The sequence below is a fragment of the Pseudorasbora parva genome, chromosome 6, assembly GCF_024679245.1.
Source record: "Pseudorasbora parva isolate DD20220531a chromosome 6, ASM2467924v1, whole genome shotgun sequence".
In the NCBI taxonomy this organism is placed as follows: domain Eukaryota; kingdom Metazoa; phylum Chordata; class Actinopteri; order Cypriniformes; family Gobionidae; genus Pseudorasbora; species Pseudorasbora parva.
In genome coordinates, this window is record NC_090177.1 from 36,882,432 (window position 1) to 36,888,722 (window position 6,291).

General features: G+C 40.2%; 1 pseudogene; it reads right to left on the reverse strand.

Moving 5' to 3' along the window:
- Positions 1-520: 520 nt before the first annotated feature.
- LOC137078959 (uncharacterized) lies at positions 521-6,025 on the reverse strand (annotated as a pseudogene).
- Between the last annotated feature and the right edge of the window lie 266 nt (positions 6,026-6,291).

The window sequence follows — 6,291 nt, forward strand, 5'->3', positions numbered from 1 at the left end:
GTGGAGGTGAAAATACAGACGTAATGAGAACATGTAGTGGATGTCCTTCATTTGGCACAGGGAGTAGCGGCTTGAGGAAAGCTCTCTGTTTATTTGTTCTGCTGCTGCTGAATTTATCAGAGTTTCAGGCTGCGTAGTTTCTCTTCAGGGCGTTTCTGTTTTTTTTAATGAAATCTGTCATACAGCGAGTACCGGTCGGATGTTCCAGTCTCAGGATGTGGACATGACAGCTTATGTTTCCTCCTGATGTTCTTCATCCACTCAAGATTTACTGTTAACTTCCCTTCAGCTGCGAGGGATATATTGATGTCTGTTGGTGCACATACCCATCCATCATTTGGCTGGAAGAATTTCTGCTGTGTGCGGTTGTTCACATGTCTGGCAACGCGTCCAGCAACATCAGAGATGTACACGGTGGGGGGATATTTAAAACTTAGGAGAGCATCCCCGTGGTCCCATGCAGATTCCTGCCACCATAACGGGGATGCATAATATACTACACCATGAGTGCAGCCCATATGTAACACTCCACCTGTGTTACAATAGAACAAGTGACAAATTACATAAATGCTTTCTGCAGAGATATGGCTAATAAAACAAGAAAAGCAAGAACATTTCCCTACACAAAAGAATGTATATGACATTGAATAACAATATCTTACCTCCAGCTTTTTCAGCTTTACAAACATTTTGGGGTAAATCTCCTTATAAAGGAGAAGTTCCTCCAGCCTGTTTATAAGGTCTGTTTGCGAGTCCTTTGTTGACACTCCAAGACAGTTGCATACCTTCACCAGGTCTTCTCTTTTGTGCTGTGGCAATACATGGTGTAGTGTTTCTTGTAGTGTTACACATTACACAACAAGGCAATCAGATGAAAGCACACAAGTATACAGGTAGGTAATAGAACTTTCTCCAAAGGATGAAGATAGGGAAGAAAAAAAACGCGGTGAGCATTAATGAAGAGTATTCACAGGTGAGGAATTCAGGTAACAACATGAAATTCCAGTCCATATTTTAAACACATCAATGGGGCATACATATACTGTATATACAAAACTTAAGCCAGGTAGGTTTTTAAGTTAAGTATAAATGAAACATTAAATTCTCCCAACTTCTTGAATAATAATACACAGTCTTTCACAGATTAAATTAGGCTGTTTAACTATACTTTTTTTCTCTGTAGTGGAAGATACACAGTCAGACTGTGGGGTATTGAGAATGAAATTACATCAGGTAAGTATAATTCACAGGATGATCACTTAGCTTAGAGATGATAAAGACAATTCATTGTAAGTTAATCACAGGTTACAAAAGTTCTTTACAAAGACAGTTGAGAGGAAAAAGAGTCCAGAATACTCTTCAGGAAGGCGAGACACTGAATAAATGTGCATATTGTATTTAGGTGTATGTTCAAATAAGGTAATTATTAGCTGCAAGTGCGTCTAATACTCTGGTGACTATGAGCGGGTGAAACTGCAATTATAAATATCTTACCGATCTTGAGTCCAGTATTTGTAAAATCTGGTCTTCATCAACTTCCAGGCTTTCACGGCATACAGAGCCCACCCTTTCACTTTGAGAGAGACCTTTGTAAACTGCAGTTTTAGGAAGTTTGTCATCGACTCTGGTGTGTTGCCCAATCCAAGGTGCAAATGCTGAATATGTCAGTGGACTTGCGAAAGGGTTGTTAGATGAATCTGAGGAACAGAAGTTTTTAGATCCATTAATTAAAAAAAATTTCACTACAGCTACAAGACTACAATAAAGTTGCTTTTACCCTCCATATTAAAATGTAAAATATTATTAAAACACATTATAGTCATTAAAATCATTAGTATAATTAAACGGGGTATTTTCATGGCTACCGTCACAAAATCCAGTAGCAATGATCTCCTTTTCTAGGTTCTCCCATCTTGCTGCCACATTAACCTGGGTGTCCTGGGGGCCAATGTTCTCTATGTCTGGGCGTCTCATGAGATTGACTGAAAAGGTAAAACGGGTAGTGGCAATTTGTATGAGAATGTGTCATGTTTAATGCATCGATTTTGGTCAAAACATTTACAGATGACGTTTTTTGTTCAGATTTTACACTCACCTGGTAAATCGAATGCAACTTTCCAGTTGGTGTCTGCTATGACAATTGATGGGTAGTATCCAATGCGATAACAAGAAAAAATGTATGAATACTGTCTTAGCACGCAGAAATGAATAGAGTATTGACTGGCAAGACAGATCTTGAATGGGATTCTATTGTTCTGAACAGGCGACCCACAGCAATGTGATTCTGTGGAAAGTGAATATAATAAATGTTGTAATCATTTAATTAACAGTTTTCATAATCAGCTGTTTAATATCTTGAAACATGCCCTCTAATTATTTGAATTTTGTACATACTTACCGAAATACCAGCAGTGAGAAGTGAGCATAAGGGGATTGATAGGAAAACTGTTATTGTAGTTGTGAAACCCACTCTCATATTCCTGAAACCGGACCAGGTTTCTGCAGACAGGACACTCCTTGGCATAGACAGAAACGCCTAGATGAAAAATAAACCAATTCAGTTTAAAGCCATTTATGTACATTAATTATAAGAAAAGAAAGTTAGTCATCATATAAGCAATTAGAGAACTCATCTTACTGTGAAGCTGCTTGTTTAATGTCCATTGTATGTTATTTTTGTTTGTTTTATTTTACATTATTTATATTCTCTATCAAGGACTTTTATTTTGGTGTTGAGTCCTTGGGGGGGTAAGTGTAGTGAGCGCGGTGCCCGTGTGGGGAAAGAAAGTGTGGTGCTGCCTGGTGATTAAAAAGAAGTTATTAGCCGTTACGATTTGAAGTCCATCGTCTTTATTCGATGTCAGTCCATGCACAGTTAAACCCCACGCCTTACATTACCTTTAAATTGTTTAAATATTCTGTAAACAGTTGCTTGTCAGGTGATGAGTATTTTGCTTTCAAGATCTGGAGGAGATGGCCCAGGACAGTATAGGCACTGTACTTCCAGCGGTTCAAAGTTTTCAGGAATTGGCTTCTCTGATTTGGTTAAATCCACTGGAAGGTCCTCGGAGATCCTTTTTGAACTCCAAAAGTAGTTGGTCTGTGTGATGATACCACTACGTGAATGTTCAAAATTTCGGTGGATGTCATCGGAGGCACTGATCTTCTCCTCTACATCTTCAATTTCCTCATTTGAGGTGTCCACTGCATTTTGTAGCAGCTGGGGATGCTCTTGAAAAAGCCACCACATGGATATATGTCTATGGACACAACTGATCCGGTATTTTGTACCTCTGCACCTGCAGTGCCATTTACCGGCTTTAGCATCAAAGGTGCAGAGTGTTCTTCCTAGCTTACACCAATTGTCCTTTTGGCCTGTATACACAGAGAAGTATATATATCGCTCAGAGAGGCCATGCTCCCCCCAGAAAATAGGAAATACACAGTCAACTTCTTCAGAGCAAGCCTTTTGGTTTAATGCTGGGCATTCTTCTTTTCTTTGTTTTGAACAAAGTCCTTTTTCCAGCATCTCCTGCAAGGACTCATTGCGCAGTGATTCTGGGGGGATATACGATGTTGCTGTCTTAGTCCTTTCTAGTGAAAAGATTCTTTCCCAGGGTTTCCACTATTTGCAGCTATGCTCATGAAATCCATGCATGCCTCCACGTCACAGGCAAAATATTTAATTACTGAAGACTTTTGCATGTGAATAGGCAGTCTCAACCCATGGGATTCTTTTGTTGTGACATATATACCAATCACAGAATCAATGCATATCATTGGTTCCTGCCTGCCATGCTGTTGTCTTTCATGTCTTTTGTAGTTGGACGTGTTGGTGAAATGAATCCCACATTTTTCGCAGAATAGGTTCCCTTTCTGGACTGGATCAACTATGGTGGTGTCCTGGCAGGGTTCTTCATCATCTAAGAAATTATCATGATGCATGGGATTGACATTTTAAACTTGATTTTAGTAACATTGATATAGCATAACTGTGAAGGATGGTTGTGTATTATGTACTGACCTGAGGGTTTTGCAGCAACCATCAGACCTATTGTTGCCAATCCACAAAAACAAACAAAAGTAAATGATAAGATACAAAATTATACATCTAAATCCGTACAAATTTTACAATTAAAAATAAACTTACCATGATTTTTTAAGTGACATTTAAAATCAAAAGATCTAAGAATTATTTTGTCACACTTTGAACAGTGCCAGTGGCTCCTTTTCCCACTCTGTTTGTCAGGACAGTAACATGGTATTGAGAACTTCTCTGCAAATGAAGGAAATGATGGATTTTGAATATTATGGATATTAAATAACTGTATCATACGGATATTAAAAATGTATTACATTATAAAAAGTTTAAAAATGCCATAATTTTAAACAATTACTTGCCACCATCACTATAGTGGATGGCGAACCGTAAATGTCTATTTGTTATGTGATCCTTGAATGCTGTTACTATTATTCTGCAGTTACAACAGTCCTGATCTCCTTCAAGACTTAGAAACTCTTGTTCACTCACAGACTCAAACTTTCTTGCTGAAAATGAAATAGCAATTTATGAATAACTGGACCAAGGAAAATAGTTTTTGAGTAAACACATATAGTAACTGTGCTTTCTAATAGATGACAACTTATCACAACTGTTGGGTTGCACATTAGTATAATGGTCCATCATGTTTTCAGTAAAAAAGAAAATGTATTCTCAGACACACGTTAAATTTGTTATTAGTAATTAATTGATAGTTCCTTATGGTTTGTCATAGTTAGTTCAAACTAATGAAGCTGATCTCATCCAGTTATTAAAACAATTGAAGTTGAACATGTTATAGTGGTTATAACATGTTTATTTAGATTATTTAATTAATTTAATAGTGGTGGATGAGCTACAAGAGGTCCATGGCAATCAAACAGACAACCTGAGGAAGGTATGTGAGGTGGACTTGATGGACTTCTCCGCCCTCCCTTCAGCTCCGCCTTCGTCCTTGGTCCCTCCGGATCAGCCGCTGCCCTCTGGTCCACCGTCTCCACCTCAGGTGCTCGTCACTTCGGGGACACCTCGGTCTCCAGGACCATCTGCGTCGCGGGGGCTCGCCGGCTCCATCAGAGGCCTCTCCGTTGGTCCTCCCCAGGGCATCTTCATCATCCCAATCATCTCTTCCGTGGCACCTCCCACCATCCACTTCGCCCTGGGGCCTTGTCCTGGCTAGTTTCTGGCACACCACCCGGCTCCTGGCTTCCCTCTGGCTCCTCCCTTTCCATGTCCCCCCCTGGACTCTGGTTTCCCCTCTGACCCTGTGTACCACACCTGACTGTCAGTTTTGTGTTTCACGCCCTCCTCCTGAGACGCGCCTTTCCGGGAGGGGGCGTCATGTCACATGTATGCATGTCTTGTCCCTGTTAAGCCTGTGTTTCTCCCCTGTTTAGTTAATTAGTCATGTCAATCACCTGTGCCTTGTCTTTCACCTGCCCCTCGTTATCCTGTGTATTTATTCCCTCAGTGTTTGTCGGTACGCGTTAATGTCTAGCTGTGTTGCATGTTCGCCTGAGTTTGTTAATAAAACCCATGTTTATCGTTCTCCTTCGTCTCCGTGAGCTTATCTACGAGGACAGGACGTAACAGTGGGGGTCGTCGGTGTTACCTGTACTTGTTTGGGGGTGGGGTGGCTTGCGCCAATAGGCTACTCTTGATGTAACTCCACTGCGTTTAAAAATAACAATTGTCTGTGTGTGTGTGAAATAGGCCTACACGTCTGCAATTATGGTGTTTTTACTCTCTTAAATGAAAGATGGTAACCCAAAATTACCAACACAATGTTACATGTGCAATGTTACATGCCCATTTCTTTCTTAGCCAAATTTCTAAACATAGGCCTATATCAGATGTCAATCACAAGTAATAAATTATCTACCATAAGAACAATATTTTGTTGTTGATGCTTTCAGCATATCCATCTGGGTCTAAGCAGCTGTAAAACACCGCTCTTGTGGCTGGCACGATGCTTAGATGACTGGATCCGTTACGATCACAAATATTGGAATAAAATATCAATTAAGGTGGTAAATAAGGTCATGGGTACACTGTTAGTTGCTCTCCTGTATCAATCTGGGTCTAAGCAGCTTAAAACACTAAGAGATCTCGAGGCAGGCGACGCTGAGTTGTGGCTGGCGTTAGGGATGCACCGGTTGACCGGCCAAAAATCGTTTTTTTTTTCTTTCCGCCGATTTTTCCGGAAGTGCGCCCGCTTGCGCAATCCACATACGCTTATATTACAAATACAA